At 48.8% G+C, this 17,500-nt stretch overlaps 1 pseudogene; it reads left to right on the plus strand.

Annotated features, from left to right (window-relative positions):
- The window catches only part of LOC135572515 (potassium voltage-gated channel subfamily H member 3-like), a 47,964-nt pseudogene that overhangs the window by 1,655 nt on the left and 28,809 nt on the right, over positions 1 to 17,500 (plus strand).

The raw sequence follows: 17,500 nt of genomic DNA on the forward strand, positions 1-17,500 counted from the left end.
ACCAGCAAAGCACCACCACACCATCACACCTCCTCCTCCATGCTTCCCAGTGGGAAATACACATGCGGAGATCATCCGTTCACCTACCCTGCATCTCAAAAAAACTTGGCGGATTGAACCAAAATTCTCACATTTGGACTCATGCAACCAAAGGACAGATTTCCATTGGTCTAATGTCCATTGCTTGTGTTGTTTGGCCCAAGCATGTCGCTTCGTATTATTGGTGTCCTTTAGCAGTGATTTCTTTGCAGCAATTGACCATGAAGGCTCGATTCCACCAGTCTCCTCAACAGTTGATGTTGAGATGTCTGTTACTTGAACTCTGTGAAGCATTTATTTGGGCTGCAATCTGAGGTGCTAATGAAACGTATCCTCTGTAGCAGAGGTAACTCTGTGTCTTCCTTTCCTGTGGCGGTCTTCATGAGAGCCAGTTTCATCATATAGCTTGATGGTTTTTGCAACATCACTTGAAGAAACTTTAAAAGTTCTTGTCATTTTCCACATTGACTGACCTTCATGTCTTAAAGTAATAATGGACTGTCATTTCTCTTTGCTTATTTGAGCTGTTCTTGCCATAATATGGACTTGATCATTTACCCAATAGGGCTATCTTCTGTATACCCCCCTACCTTGTCACAACACAACTGATTGGCTGAAATGCATTACGAAGGAAAGAAATTCTACAAATGAACTTTTAACAAGACACACCTGTTAATTTAAATGCATTCCAGGTGACTACCTCATGAAGCTGGTTGAGAGAATGCCAAGAGTGTGCAAAGCTGTCATCAAGACTAAGGGTGGCTATTTGAAGAATCTCAAATATAAAATATATCTGGATTTGTTTTACACTTTTTTGGTTACTACATAATTCCATATGTGTTATTTCATAGTTTTGATGTCTTCACTATTATTCTACAAAGAAGAGATTAGTAAAATAAAGAAAACACTTGAATGAGTAGGTGTGTCCAAACATTTGACTGGTACTGTACATAGAAACACACACGCAGAATGGTGACTGATCACTTTGTTCTTTGACCAAAGGGCTTCATAGGACATGGGGGTGCAGCCAGCCAGGGACTGGGGTGTGTCTGTCTGTGTGTGAGGAATAGGTCATGTTTGTGTGAGACGATTGAGCCATCAGTCACACCGAGTCTCCCCAGGCTTTAATGGTGTCCAGTGACGTATCAATACCAGCCTCCTGCTGTGTCATCGATCCCGAACCAAGAACATTTCTCACAACAACACCTCAAAGGCATCACTCAACTGTCAAACTTTCCAACTTTCAAGACACACACACACACACACCACACACACACACACACACACACACACACACACACACACACACACACACACACACACACACACACACACACACACACACACACACACACACACACACACACACACACACACACACACACACACACACACACACACACACACACACATGCACTCTGTCAATACCAATGACCATTGACCCCTCCCCTCCCTCCTGTTCCCTGTGCAGTACTTTGGGGTCCACCTGCTGAAGACAGTGCGGTTACTGCGTCTCCTGAGGCTGCTCCAGAAGCTGGAGCGTTACTCTGAGTACAGCCGTGGTTCTCACCCTGCTCATGTCTACTTTCGCCCTGCTGGCCCACTGGATGGCCTGCGTCTGGTACTTCATCGGACGCAAGGAGATCGAGAGCAACAGCCTGAGCTCCTGGGATAATGGTGGGTAAACCTGGCAACAAACTAAACACACACACACACACACACACACGAAAACCTATTAAATGGTATTTTAGTTATTAGTTCAATGATAATGAAGAGCTATTGGGACATTGGATAGTTAGCAACTTCCCACACATGTAAAGACACAGTGACTCCTTGATGGTAACTCCACACATGTAAAGACACAGTGACTCCTTGATAGTAACTCCACACATGTAAAGACAGTTACTCCTTGATGGTAACTCCACACATGTAAAGACAGTTACTCCTTGATGGTAACTCCACACAATGGAAGACACAGTGACTCCCTTGATGGTAACTCCACACAATGGAAAGACAGTTACTCCTTGATGGTAACTCCACACAATGGAAGACACAATGACTCCTTGATGGTAACTCCACACAATGGAAGACACAATGACTCCTTGATGGTAACTCCACACAATGGAAGACACAATGACTCCTTGATGGTAACTCCTCACATGTAAAGACACAGTTACTCCTTGATGGTAACTCCACACAATGGAAGACACAGTTACTCCTTGATGGTAACTCCTCACACTCAAAGACACAGTTACTCCTTGATGGTAACTCCACACAATGGAATACACAGTGACTCCTTGATGGTAACTCCACACATGTAAAGACAGTTACTCCTTGATGGTAACTCCACACAATGGAAGACACAGTGACTCCTTGATGGTAACTCCACACATGTAAAGACAGTTACTCCTTGATGGTAACTCCACACAATGGAAGACACAGTTACTCCTTGATGGTAACTCCACACAATGGAAGACACAGTTACTCCTTGATGGTAACTCCACACAATGGAAGACACTGTGACTCCTTGATGGTAACTCCACACAATGGAAGACACAGTTACTCCTTGATGATAACTCCACACATGTAAAGACACAGTTACTCCTTGATGGTAACTCCAGCAGTGTTGAGCTGTTTGTCCAGCCCTGATTCCAGAATGACAATATCCAACCACAAGACTTTGGATAGCTGTTTTCTATTTTCTACAGTTATATATTAGCATCACAGCCAGCAACATGACCTTTGTAACAAACAATGATCAGTTTGTGCTCTTCCATACATATGACTCCATCCTACTCTCCCTTTTTATTCTCTTGTCCTTGGAACTGTTTCTTTCGTTCAATATTAGTTAGCTGGTCCTCTGTCTGTTAGTTAGCTGAAGACACTGACTGTTAGTTAGCTGGTAACTCTGACTGTTAGTTAGCTGGTCCTCTGTCTGTCAGTTAGCTGGTAACTCTGTCTGTCAGTTAGCTGGTCCTCTGTCTGTCTCTCAGTTAGCTGGTCCCCTGTCTGTCAGTTAGCTGGTCCTCTGTCTGTCTCTCAGTTAGCTGGTCCTCTGTCTGTCAGTTAGCTGGTCCTCTGTCTGTTTCTCAGTTAGCTGGTCCTCTGTCTGTTAGTTAGCTGGTCCTCTGTCTGTCAGTTAGCTGGTCCTCTGTCTGTCAGTTAGCTGGTCCTCTGTCTGTCTCTCAGTTAGCTGGTCCCCTGTCTGTCAGTTAGCTGGTCCTCTGTCTGTCAGTTAGCTGGTCCTCTGTCTGTCAGTTAGCTGGTCCTCTGTCTGTCAGTTAGCTGGTCCTCTGTCTGTCTGTCAGTTAGCTGGTCCTCTGTCTGTCAGTTAGCTGGTCCTCTGTCTGTCAGTTAGCTGGTCCCCTGTCTGTCAGTTAGCTGGTCCTCTGTCTGTCAGTTAGCTGGTCCTCTGTCTGTCTCTCAGTTAGCTGGTCCCCTGTCTGTCAGTTAGCTGGTCCTCTGTCTGTCTCTCAGTTAGCTGGTCCCCTGTCTGTCAGTTAGCTGGTCCTCTGTCTGTCAGTTAGCTGGTCCTCTGTCTGTCAGTTAGCTGGTCCTCTGTCTGTCAGTTAGCTGGTCCTCTGTCTGTCTGTCAGTTAGCTGGTCCTCTGTCTGTCAGTTAGCTGGTCCTCTGTCTGTCAGTTAGCTGGTCCCCTGTCTGTCAGTTAGCTGGTCCTCTGTCTGTCAGTTAGCTGGTCCTCTGTCTGTCTCTCAGTTAGCTGGTCCCCTGTCTGTCAGTTAGCTGGTCCTCTGTCTGTCTCTCAGTTAGCTGGTCCTCTGTCTCTCAGTTAGCTGGTCCCCTGTCTGTCAGTTAGCTGGTCCCCTGTCTGTCAGTTAGCTGGTCCTCTGTCTGTCAGTTAGCTGGTCCTCTGTCTGTCAGTTAGCTGGTCCTCTGTCTGTCTCTCAGTTAGCTGGTCCCCTGTCTGTCAGTTAGCTGGTCCTCTGTCTGTCAGTTAGCTGGTCCCCTGTCTGTCAGTTAGCTGGTCCTCTGTCTGTCAGTTAGCTGGTCCCCTGTCTGTCAGTTAGCTGGTCCTCTGTCTGTCAGTTAGCTGGTCTTCTGTCTCTCAGTTAGCTGGTCCCCTGTCTGTCAGTTAGCTGGTCCTCTGTCTGTCTCTCAGTTAGCTGGTCCCCTGTCTCTCAGTTAGCTGGTCCTCTGTCTGTCAGTTAGCTGGTTCTCTGTCGTCTGTCAGTTAGCTGGTCCTCTGTCTGTCAGTTGGCTGGTCCTCTGTCTGTCTCTCAGTTAGCTGGTCCCCTGTCTGTCAGTTAGCTGGTCCTCTGTCTGTCAGTTAGCTGGTCCTCTGTCTGTCAGTTAGCTGGTCCTCTGTCTGTCAGTTAGCTGGTCCTCTGTCTGTCAGTTAGCTGGTCCTCTGTCTGTCAGTTGGCTGGTCCTCTGTCTGTCAGTTAGCTGGTCCTCTGTCTGTCTCTCAGTTAGCTGGTCCTCTGTCTGTCAGTTAGCTGGTCCTCTGTCTGTCAGTTAGCTGGTCCTCTGTCTGTCTCTCAGTTAGCTGGTCCTCTGTCTGTCAGTTAGCTGGTCCTCTGTCTCTCAGTTAGCTGGTCCTCTGTCTGTCAGTTAGCTGGTCCTCTGTCTGTCAGTTAGCTGGTCCTCTGTCTGTCAGTTGGCTGGTCCTCTGTCTGTCAGTTAGCTTGTCCTCTGTCTGTCAGTTAGCTGGTCCCCTGTCTGTCAGTTAGCTGGTCCCCTGTCTGTCAGTTAGCTGGTCCTCTGTCTGTCAGTTAGCTGGTCCTCTGTCTGTCAGTTAGCTGGTCCTCTGTCTGTCTCTCAGTTAGCTGGTCCTCTGTCTGTCAGTTAGCTGGTCCTCTGTCTGTCAGTTAGCTGGTCCTCTGTCTGTCAGTTAGCTGGTCCTCTGTCTGTCAGTTAGCAGCCAACCACTGTATTCTCTCTGTGTGTGTGTGTGTGTGTGTGTGTGTGTGTGTGTGTGTGTGTGTGTGTTGTGTGTGTGTGTGTGTGTGTGTGTGTGTGTGTGTCTGCAATACTGTCCTCAATCACCCCGAGGCTACATGTACCTTAATATCACCTCAGACTCACAGACACCAGGATATCAGACGTGGGTTCAAATAGTATTTGAAATCGTTCAATTATTTTGAGCATTTGCTTTAGCCTGGCTGGAGTGTCGGATGAATGGAGTTTGCACTTTTGTGACTATTCTATTGGTTCCGTTGCACCTGGCAAGCTCAATCAAGCACAGCCAAAGTATTTTAAATGATTTCAAATAGTATTTGAAACCAAGGAACAGTGCACACTAGTCAAAGGGCTAGAGAATTGGGATGCAGAGAGGGTGTCTCAGGGGTTTATTGGAAGGTAGATTACATGAGAAAGAAGATGAAGGGCTGGGAGAGACAGCAGACCATGTTCTCTCTCTCTCTCTCTCTCTCTCTCTCTCTCTCTCTCTCTCTCTCTCTGTCTCTCTGTCTCTCTGTCTCTCTGTCTCTACATGATAATCACAGCTCTGTGAGATTCAGGTGTCATACAGAACATACTTCAACACCATGGACAGGGTCTGCATACAGAACATACTTCAACACCATGGACAGGGTCTGCATACAGAACATACTTCAACACCATGGACAGGGTCTGCATACAGAACATACTTCAGCACCATGGACTGGGTCTGCGTACAGAACATACTTCAGCACCATGGACTGGGTCTGCGTACAGAACATACTTCAGCACCATGGACAGGGTCTGCATTCGGAACATACTTCAACACCATGGACAGGGTCTGCATTCAGAACATACTTCAACACCATGGACAGGGTCTGCATACAGAACATACTTCAACACCATGGACAGGGTCTGCGTACAGAACATACTTCAGTCCCATGGACAGGGTCTGCGTACAGAACATACTTCAGTACCATGGACATTATTTTGAACATGCTTTCAACACCATGGACAGGGTCTGCGTACAGAACATACTTCAACACCATGGACAGGGTCTGCATTCAGAACATACTTCAACACCATGGACAGGGTCTGCATTCAGAACATACTTCAACACCATGGACAGGGTCTGCATTCAGAACATACTTCAGCACCATGGACAGGGTCTGCGTACAGAACATACTTCAGCACCATGGACAGGGTCTGCATTCAGAACATACTTTAGCACCATGGACAGGGTCTGCGTACAGAACATACTTCAACACCATGGACAGGGTCTGCATTCAGAACATACTTCAACACCATGGACAGGGTCTGCATTCAGAACATACTGCAGCACCATGGACTGGGTCTGCATACAGAACATACTTCAACACCATGGACTGGGTCTGCGTACAGAACATACTTCAACACCATGGACAGGGTCTGCATACAGAACATACTTCAACACCATGGACTGGGTCTGCATACAGAACATACTTCAACACCATGGACAGGATCTGCATTCAGAACATACTGCAGCACCATGGACTGGGTCTGCATACAGAACATACTTCAACACCATGGACTGGGTCTGCGTACAGAACATACTTCAACACCATGGACAGGGTCTGCATACAGAACATACTTCAACACCATGGACAGGATCTGCATTCAGAACATACTGCAGCACCATGGACTGGGTCTGCATACAGAACATACTTCAACACCATGGACTGGGTCTGCGTACAGAACATACTTCAACACCATGGACAGGGTCTGCATACAGAACATACTTCAACACCATGGACTGGGTCTGCATACAGAACATACTTCAACACCATGGACAGGGTCTGCATTCAGAACATACTGCAGCACCATGGACTGGGTCTGCATACAGAACATACTTCAGCACCATGGACAGGGTCTGCATTCAGAACATACTGCAGCACCATGGACTGGGTCTGCGTACAGAACATACTTCAACACCATGGACAGGGTCTGCATACAGAACATACTTCAACACCATGGACTGGGTCTGCGTACAGAACATACTTCAACACCATGGACTGGGTCTGCGTACAGAACATACTTCAACACCATGGACTGGGTCTGCATTCAGAACATACTTCAACACCATGGACTGGGTCTGCGTACAGAACATACTTCAACACCATGGACAGGGTCTGCATACAGAACATACTTCAACACCATGGACTGGGTCTGCATACAGAACATACTTCAACACCATGGACAGGATCTGCATTCAGAACATACTGCAGCACCATATACAACTCCAGGGACTAGAGAGACAGTGCTGTCTGGCTCTGCATGTACAGGATAAATGAACACTGAATAAGAAGTCAGTATCAACTGACCACTGCACTCAAGGCACGGATGCACACACACAGACACATACAAACACACATAGAAACACACACACACACACACACACACACACACACACACACACACACACACACACACACACAAACACACATTCTCACACACGCACACACACACACACACACACACACACACACACACACACACACACACACACATACACACATACACACAAACATACAAACATACAAACACACACACATACAAACACACACACACACACACAAATAATCACTGTGTCCTTTGGGTCCGTGGTGTCTGGTTCACATGTTCATGCAGCAATCTACTTAAAGGTCATTAAATAACTGCAGGAGAATTTGCATTTCTGTGACATTTCTACTAAGTGATATAAATATTAACACTGTTCTCTAATCTCCCCAGGCTGGCTTCATGAACTGGCAAAACGTCTCGACACCCCTTACTTCCTGTCCCCTTTAACATCATTCCTCGGAGTCACTGATTCGCTGCACACTTCTAGAACGAATGGGTTGGCAGCCAATTACAATCACTGGAACACATCAGGGTCTGAGCCGATTGGACAGGATTTCTCCTCCTCCTTCAGCTCCGGCCAATGGAACGTCAGCGAGGCGGGGCAGAGCCAGGTGAATGGCTCAGGGGCCTCGGGGGCGGCGCTAGGAGGCGGGCCGTCAGTGAGGAGCTCCTACGTGACGTCTCTGTACTTCGCTCTGAGCAGTCTGACCAGCGTGGGCTTCGGAAACGTCTCAGCCAACACCGACTCAGAGAAGATCTTCTCCATCTGCACCACAGGAGGTGAGACATGACTCATAGGAGGTGAGACACGCTGACTCACTGTTAGGAGGTGAGACACGCTGACTCACTGTTAGGAGGTGAGACACGCTGACTCACTGTTAGGAGGTGAGACACGCTGACTCACTGTTAGGAGGTGAGACACGCTGACTCACTGTTAGGAGGTGAGACACGCTGACTCACTGTTAGGAGGTGAGACACGCTGACTCACTGTTAGGAGGTGAGACACGCTGACTCACTGTTAGGAGGTGAGACACGCTGACTCACTGTTAGGAGGTCAGACACGCTGACTCACTGTTAGGAGGTGAGACACACTGACTCACTGTTAGGAGGTGAGACACACTGACTCACTGTTAGAAGGTGAGACACGCTGACTCACTGTTAGGAGGTGAGACACGCTGACTCACTGTTAGGAGGTCAGACACGCTGACTCACTGTTAGGAGGTGAGACACGCTGACTCACTGTTAGGAGATGAGACACGCTGACTCACTGTTAGGAGGTGAGACACGCTGACTCACTGTTAGGAGGTGAGACACGCTGACTCACTGTTAGGAGGTGAGACACGCTGACTCACTGTTAGGAGGTGAGACACGCTGACTCACTGTTAGGAGGTGAGACACGCTGACTCACTGTTAGGAGGTGAGACACGCTGACTCAGTGTTTCGGTGGCTAGCATGAAGCATTAGAGTGACGGTCCCCCCCCACAATGAAAGTTTATCACATCTCTGCCTTCCTGCCTTGTGGTTCTGTAAACACTATCAGCACACTTGGTCAAGCACAAGTATGAGCCCTAAAACATGGCCCCCAGCCCTGGCACCATGGCAACCCCATCCCATAACTAATGTGTTCTCAGATTGCCCATCCAAGGCAGGGAGGAGACAGGGAGGGTCAAGGAGTTGAGTGGGACGTTATATAAACCTTAACCTTTCCATCTAATTCTAACACAGAGTTCAACCACATCAGCAGGAGTGTTTACCAGAGTTGGTTCAACCAAACTCAATCATATATCAACACACGTCTGATGTTGGCGTAATGTTGACATGATGTTGACATGATGTTGAGGTGATGTTGAGGTTATGTTGATGTGATGTTGACGTGATGGTGATGTTGAGGTGATGTTGAGGGGATTTTGGGTTGATGTTGAGGTTATGTTGATGTGATGTTGAGGTTATGTTGAGGTTATGTTGAGGTGATGTTGACATGATGTTGATGTGATGTTGACATGATGTTGAGGTGATGTTGAGGTTATGTTGATGTGATGTTGACGTGATGGTGATGTTGAGGTGATGTTGAGGGGATTTTGGGTTGATGTTGAGGTTATGTTGATGTGATGTTGAGGTTATGTTGAGGTTATGTTGAGGTGATGTTGACATGATGTTGATGTGATGTTGACGTGATGTTGAGGTGATGTTGAGGGGATTTTGGGTTGATGTTGAGGTTATGTTGAGGTTATGTTGATGTGATGTTGAGGTTATGTTGATATGATGTTGAGGTGATGTTGATGTGATGTTGACGTGATGTTGACGTTTTGTTGACGTGATGTTGACGTGATGTTGACGTTATGTTGACGTGATGTTGACGTGATGTTGACATGATGTTGACGTTATGTTGACGTGATGTGATGTTGATGTGATGTTGAGGTGATGTTGAGGTGATGTTGACGTTATGTTGACGTGATGTTGACGTTATGTTGACGTGATGTTGGCGTGATGTTGACATGATGTTGACGTGATGTGATGTTGAGGTGATGTTGAGGTGATGTTGACGTTATGTTGATGTGATGTTGAGGTTATGTTGATGTGATGTTGACGTGATGTTGAGGTGATGTTGATGTGATGTTGATTTGATGTTGACATGATGTTGAGGTGATGTTGACATGATGTTGAGATGATGGTGACGTGATGTTGAGGTTATGTTGATGTGATGTTGAGGTTATGTTGACATGATGTTGACGTGATGTTGACGTGATGTTGACGTGATGTTGAGGTGATGATGATGTGATGTTGAGGTTATGTTGATGTGATGTTGACATGATGTTGAGGTGATGTTGACATGATGTTGACATGATGTTGAGGTTATGTTGATGTGATATTGACGTGATGTTGATGTGATGGTGATGTTGAGGTGATGTTGAGGGGATTTTGGGTTGATGTTGAGGTTATGTTGATGTGATGTTGAGGTTATGTTGAGGTTATGTTGACGTGATGTTGAGGTGATGTTGAGGTGATGTTGAGGGGATTTTGGGTTGATGTTGAGGTTATGTTGAGGTTATGTTGATGTGATGTTGAGGTTATGTTGATATGATGTTGAGGTGATGTTGATGTGATGTTGACGTGATGTTGACGTTTTGTTGACGTGATGTTGACGTGATGTTGACGTGATGTTGACGTTATGTTGACGTTATGTTGACGTGATGTGATGTTGAGGTGATGTTGACGTTATGTTGACATGATGTTGACGTTATGTTGACGTGATGTTGACGTGATGTTGACGTGATGTTGACATGATGTTGACGTGATGTGATGTTGAGGTGATGTTGAGGTGATGTTGACGCGATGTTGAGGTGATGTTGATGTGATGTGATGTTGAGGTGATGTTGACATGATGTTGAGATGATGGTGACGTGATGTTGACGTGATGTTGAGGTTATGTTGATGTGATGTTGAGGTTATGTTGATGTGATGTTGATGTGATGTTGACGTGATGTTGAGGTGATGTTGATGTGATGTTGATTTGATGTTGACATGATGTTGAGGTGATGTTGACATGATGTTGAGATGATGGTGACGTGATGTTGAGGTTATGTTGATGTGATGTTGAGGTTATGTTGACATGATGTTGACGTGATGTTGACGTGATGTTGAGGTGATGATGATGTGATGTTGAGGTTATGTTGATGTGATGTTGACATGATGTTGAGGTGATGTTGACATGATGTTGACATGATGTTGAGGTTATGTTGATGTGATATTGACGTGATGTTGATGTGATGGTGATGTTGAGGTGATGTTGAGGGGATTTTGGGTTGATGTTGAGGTTATGTTGATGTGATGTTGAGGTTATGTTGAGGTTATGTTGACGTGATGTTGAGGTGATGTTGAGGTGATGTTGAGGGGATTTTGGGTTGATGTTGAGGTTATGTTGAGGTTATGTTGATGTGATGTTGAGGTTATGTTGATATGATGTTGAGGTGATGTTGATGTGATGTTGACGTGATGTTGACGTTTTGTTGACGTGATGTTGACGTGATGTTGACGTGATGTTGACATGATGTTGACGTTATGTTGACGTTATGTTGACGTGATGTGATGTTGATGTGATGTTGAGGTGATGTTGACGTTATGTTGACGTGATGTTGACGTTATGTTGACGTGATGTTGACGTGATGTTGACGTGATGTTGACATGATGTTGACGTGATGTGATGTTGAGGTGATGTTGAGGTGATGTTGACGCGATGTTGAGGTGATGTTGATGTGATGTGATGTTGAGGTGATGTTGACATGATGTTGAGATGATGGTGACGTGATGTTGACGTGATGTTGAGGTTATGTTGATGTGATGTTGAGGTTATGTTGATGTGATGTTGATGTGATGTTGACGTGATGTTGAGGTGATGTTGATGTGATGTTGATTTGATGTTGACATGATGTTGAGGTGATGTTGACATGATGTTGAGATGATGGTGACGTGATGTTGAGGTTATGTTGATGTGATGTTGAGGTTATGTTGACATGATGTTGACGTGATGTTGAGGTGATGATGATGTGATGTTGAGGTGATGTTGAGGTGATGTTGATGTGATGTTGACTTCAGGTCTGTAGCTAGTAGGAGGCCAGTGGTCCACACACAGACGACAGATTGGAAGAGGTCTGTCAGCAAAATAAATATGTTGAGAGTTAGAAGCCTCTCGTGCTCGGCTTGCTCTTTGATTAACTGAGGATTGCCTCCCAAAACAATCTAGTGTCAGGGACACACCGTGACATGTCGCTATGGCAACGGAGGCAGCTGGGCAGAGCAGGATGCCAGTTAGGAAGCACTTTGATGCCAAGATTGTGCCAGTCTGAGCCCTGGAAAGGGTTGGAACTCAGACCACATCCTTAGAGATTACTGTAGAAAACAAGAATGGATGGATGGAGGGGAATGGATGGATGGATGGAGGGAGGGAGGGAGGGAGGGAGGGAGGGAGGGAGGGAGGGAGGAGGGAGGGGGGAGGGAGGGATCGAGAGTGGATGGATGGAAGGAGGGTGGGAGGGTGGGATTGAGGAATGGATAGAGGGAGGGCAGGAGGGTGGATGGCTGTATGAATGAATCCACTAACTGTTCACCAATATCAATTGTCCAGTAATTGATCAACAACAATTCCATCAAATTAGCACTGTGCTGAACCAGTGAAGACAATCAACCACTCTTCCACCTCTCCTCTCCACCCCTCTCCCTCTCTCTCTCCCTCTCCAACCCCTCCACCCCTCTCCCTCTCCAACCCCTCTCCCTCTCCAACCCCTCCACCCCTCTCCCTCTCTCTCTCCCTCTCCAACCCCTCCACCCCTCTCCCTCTCCAACCCCCCACCCCTCTCCCCTCTCCAACCCTCCACCCCTCTCCCTCTTCCTCTCCAACCCTCCACCCCTCTCCCTCTCCAACCCTTCACCCCTCTCCCTCTCAACCCCTCCACCCTTCTCCCTCTCCAACCCCTCCACCCCTCCCTCTCCACCCCTCTTCCTCTCCACCCCTCCCTCTTCACCCCTCCCCTCCACCCCTCCCTCTCCACCCCTCCCCTCCCCTCTTCCTCTCCACCCCTCCACCCCTCTTCCTCTCCACCCCTCCCTCTCCACCCCTCTTCCTCTCCACCCCTCCCTCTCCACCCCTCCACCCCTCTTCCTCTCTCCACCCCTCTCCCCTCCCTCTCCACCCCTCCACCTCTTCTTCTCCCTCTCCACCCCTCCCTCTCCACCCCTCCACCTCTCCTTCTCCCTCTCCACCCCTCCCTCTCCACCCCTCCACCTCTCCTTCTCCCTCTCCACCCCTCCCTCTCCACCCCTCCACCTCTCCTTCTCCACCCTTCCACCACTCCCCTCCCTCTCTACCCCTCCACCTCTCCCTTTCAACCCCTCCACCCCTCTCCCTCTCAAACCCTCCACCCCTCTCCCTCTCCAACCCTTCACCCCTCTCCCTCTCAACCCCTCCACCCTTCTCCCTCTCCCTCTCCAACCCCCTCCACCCCTCTTCCTCTCCACCCCTCCACCCCTCCCTCCTCTTCCTCTCCACCCCTCCACCCCTCCCTCTCCACCCCTCCACCCCTCTTCCTCTCCACCCCTCCCTCTCCACCCCTCTTCCTCTCCACCCCTCCCTCTCCACCCCTCCACCTCTCCTTCTCCACCCTTCCACCTCTCCGCCTCCCTCTCCACCCCTCCACCTCTCCTTCTCCACCCTTCCACCCCCTCCACCCCTCCCTCTCCCCCTCTTTCTCCACCCCTCCACCTCTCCACCCCTCGCTCTCCCCTTCCTTCTCCACCCTCCACCTCTCCACCCCTCCCTCTCCCGCTCCTTATCCACCCCTCCCCTCTCCACCCCTCCCTCTCCACCCCTCCACCTCTCCTTCTCCACCCCTCCCTCTCTCCCCTCCCTCTCCACCCCTCCCCTCCACCCCTCCACCTCTCCTTCTCCACCCTTCCACCTCTCCCCCAGCCCTGATGCATGCTGTGGTATTCGGTAACGTGACAGCCATCATCCAGAGGATGTACTCTCGGCGCTCCCTCTACCACACACGTACCAAGGACCTGAAGGACTTTATCCGGGTCCACGGGCTGCCCAAGGCCCTGGAACAACGCATGATGGAGTGCTTCCAGACCACCTGGTCCGTCAACAACGGCATCGACGTCAGCGAGGTGAGCTACCAGGTTTTATGATCTGACCTCAGGCTGTGAACAGGTCAAAGGTTACAATCTGTCTCTGTCATTTTAGGTTACGGTCATACAGAGTTTGTATCGAAAATAGATTTCCTATAGGCCGTTCTGGCTCACACAATGCTAACTTACTTATTAAGGTAGATTTAGCCAATGGTTATTCTATGAGGTTAATACATTGAATGAGGAAGTGAAAAAGTTCACATTTGTTAAACTTTGATGGATAGAATAGTAGCTAGATGTGGAATGTGTTCTTTATTCATCTCTCCTTTCCTCTCCTCTTCTTTCCTCTTCTCTCCTCCTCTTCTCCTCTCCTCTCGTCTCCTCCCCTTTTCTCTCCTCTCCTCTCCTCTTCTCTCCTATTTTCTTCTCTCCTCCTCTCTCTCCTCTCCTCTCTCCTTTCATCTCTTATCTTCTCTCCTCTCCCCCGCTCTCACTCTTCTCTCCTGTCTCGCTCCTCTCCTCTCTCTCTCCTCCCCTCTTTTCTCTAACTGTCTCTCCTCTCCTCTCCTCTCCTCTCCTCTCCTCTCCTCTCCTCTACCGTAGCTGTTGAAAGACTTCCCAGATGAGTTGAGGGCAGACATCGCCATGCAGCTGAACAAGGATCTCCTGCAGCTGTCTCTGTTTGAGTCGGCCAGTAGGGGGTGTCTGCGCTCCCTGTCCCTCATCATAAAGACATCGTTCTGCGCCCCGGGGGAGTATCTCATCCGCCAGGGAGACGCCCTGCAGGCCATCTACTTTGTCTGCTCTGGGTCCATGGAGGTGCTGAAGGACAACACGGTGCTGGCTATACTGGGTAGGGGACTGGCAGTGTGTGGGGGTATGTCTACTTTGTCTGCTCTGGGTCCATGGAGGTGCTGAAGGACAACACGGTGCTGGCTATACTGGGTAGGGACTGGCAGTGTGTGGGGGTATGTCTACTTTGTCTGCTCTGGGTCCATGGAGGTGCTGAAGGACAACACGGTGCTGGCTATACTGGGTAGGGGACTGGCAGTGTGTGGGGGTATGTCTACTTTGTCTGCTCTGGGTCCATGGAGGTGCTGAAGGACAACACGGTGCTGGCTATACTGGGTAGGGGACTGGCAGTGTGTGGGGGTATGTCTACTTTGTCTGCTCTGGGTCCATGGAGGTGCTGAAGGACAACACGGTGCTGGCTATACTGGGTAGGGGACTGGCAGTGTGTGGGGGTATGTCTACTTTGTCTGCTCTGGGTCCATGGAGGTGCTGAAGGACAACGCAGTGCTGGCTATACTGGGTAGGGGACTGGCAGTGTGTGGGGGTATGTCTACTTTGTCTGCTCTAGGTCCATGGAGGTGCTGAAGGGCAACACTGTGCTGGCAATACTGGGTAGGGGACTGGCAGTGTGTGGGGGTATGTCTACTTTGTCTGCTCTGGGTCCATGGAGGTGCTGAAGGACAACACGGTGCTGGCTATACTGGGTAGGGGACTGGCAGTGTGTGGGGGTATGTCTACTTTGTCTGCTCTGGGTCCATGGAGGTGCTGAAGGACAACACAGTGCTGGCTATACTGGGTAGGGGACTGGCAGTGTGTGGGGGTATGTCTACTTTGTCATGGTGTTGGGGGTGGTGGTAGGACTATAAACCTTCTAAAACATCTGTGCAGCCTTCACTGCCAGTCTTTACCACTTAGCTATCAGGTAGGTGTGTGTGTTTGGGTAGGTGTGTGTGTGTGTGTGTGTGTGTGTGTGTGTGTGTGTGTGTGTGTGTGTGTGTGTGTGTGTGTGTGTGTGTGTGTGTGTGCGTAGACTTTGCTGTCTTCACAGGAACATGTCTCTCTGTGATTCATTATGAAGGAGGCCTGTATTATAGATGATGTGTTGGTTATTAATATGGAGGGTTCAGTACAGGAACGTGTTTACCTTGGGGAGGCCAGTACACAACACATGATTGGTGGAGACAAGTACACACGTTACATAAGGAGCTAAAATTAGCATGTATCTGTGTGGGGTGGGTGTCTTTATGTCTGTGTGTTGCATCACTTCATGGTGACCTGATTGGCTCTGACTCCCTGGTTGTGTTTCCTATGTATCCCCAGGTTGTGGAGACCTGATTGGCTCTGACTCCCTGTGTGTGTTTCCTATGTATCCCCAAGTTGTGGAGACCTGATTGGCTCTGACTCCCTGTGTGTGTTTCCTATGTATCCCCAGATTGTGGGGACCTGATTGGCTCTGACTTCCTGTGTGTGTTTCCTATGTATCCCCAGGTTGTGGAGACCTGATTGGCTCTCACTTCCTGTGTGTGTTTCCTATGTATCCCCAGGTTGTGGAGACCTGATTGGCTCTGACTTCCTGGTTGTGTTTCCTATGTATCCCCAGGTTGTGGAGACCTGATTGGCTCTGACTCCCTGTGTGTGTTTCCTATGTATCCCCAGGTTGTGGAGACCTGATTGGCTCTGACTTCCTGTGTGTGTTTCCTATGTATCCCCAGGTTGTGGAGACCTGATTGACTCTGACTTCCTGTGTGTTTCCTATGTATCCCCAGGTTGTGGAGACCTGATTGACTCTGACTTCCTGTGTGTGTTTTCTATGTATCCCCAGGTTGTGGAGACCTGATTGGCTCTGACTTCCTGTGTGTGTTTCCTATGTATCCCCAGGTCGTGGGGACCTGATTGGCTCTGACTTCCTGTGTGTGTTTCCTATGTATCCCCAGGTTGTGGAGACCTGATTGGCTCTGACTTCCTGTGTGTGTTTCCTATGTATCCCCAGGTTGTGGAGACCTGATCGGCTCTGACTTCCTGTGTGTGTTTTCCTATGTATCTCCAGGTCGTGGGGACCTGATCGGCTCTGACTTCTTGTGTGTGTTTCCTATGTATCCCCAGGTTGTGGAGACCTGATTGGCTCTGACTTCCTGGTTGTGTTTCCTATGTATCTCCAGGTCGTGGAGACCTGATCGGCTATGACTTCCTGTGTGTGTTTCCTATGTATCTCCAGGTTGTGGGGACCTGATTGACTCTGACTTCCTGGTTGTGTTTCCTATGTATCTCCAGGTCGTGGGGACCTGATCGGCTCTGACTTCCTGTGTGTTTTCCTATGTATCCCCAGGTCGTGGGGACCTGATCGGCTCTGACTTCCTGTGTGTGTTTCCTATGTATCTCCAGGTCGTGGGGACCTGATCGGCTCTGACTTCCTGTGTGTGTTTCCTATGTATCTCCAGGTTGTGGAGACCTGATCGGCTCTGACTTCCTGTGTGTGTTTCCTATGTATCTCCAGGTTGTGGAGACCTGATCGGCTCTGACTTCCTGTGTGTGTTTCCTATGTATCCCCAGGTTGTGGAGACCTGATTGGCTCTGACTTCCTGGTTGTGTTTCCTATGTATCCCCAGGTCGTGGGGACCTGATCGGCTCTGACTTCCTGTGTGTGTTTCCTATGTATCTCCTGGTTGTGGAGACCTGATTGGCTCTGACTTCCTGTGTGTGTTTCCTATGTATCTCCAGGTCGTGGGGACCTGATCGGCTCTGACTCCCTGGTTGTGTTTCCTATGTATC

The sequence above is a fragment of the Oncorhynchus nerka genome, linkage group LG2 (assembly GCF_034236695.1).
Source record: "Oncorhynchus nerka isolate Pitt River linkage group LG2, Oner_Uvic_2.0, whole genome shotgun sequence".
NCBI lineage: Eukaryota > Metazoa > Chordata > Actinopteri > Salmoniformes > Salmonidae > Oncorhynchus > Oncorhynchus nerka.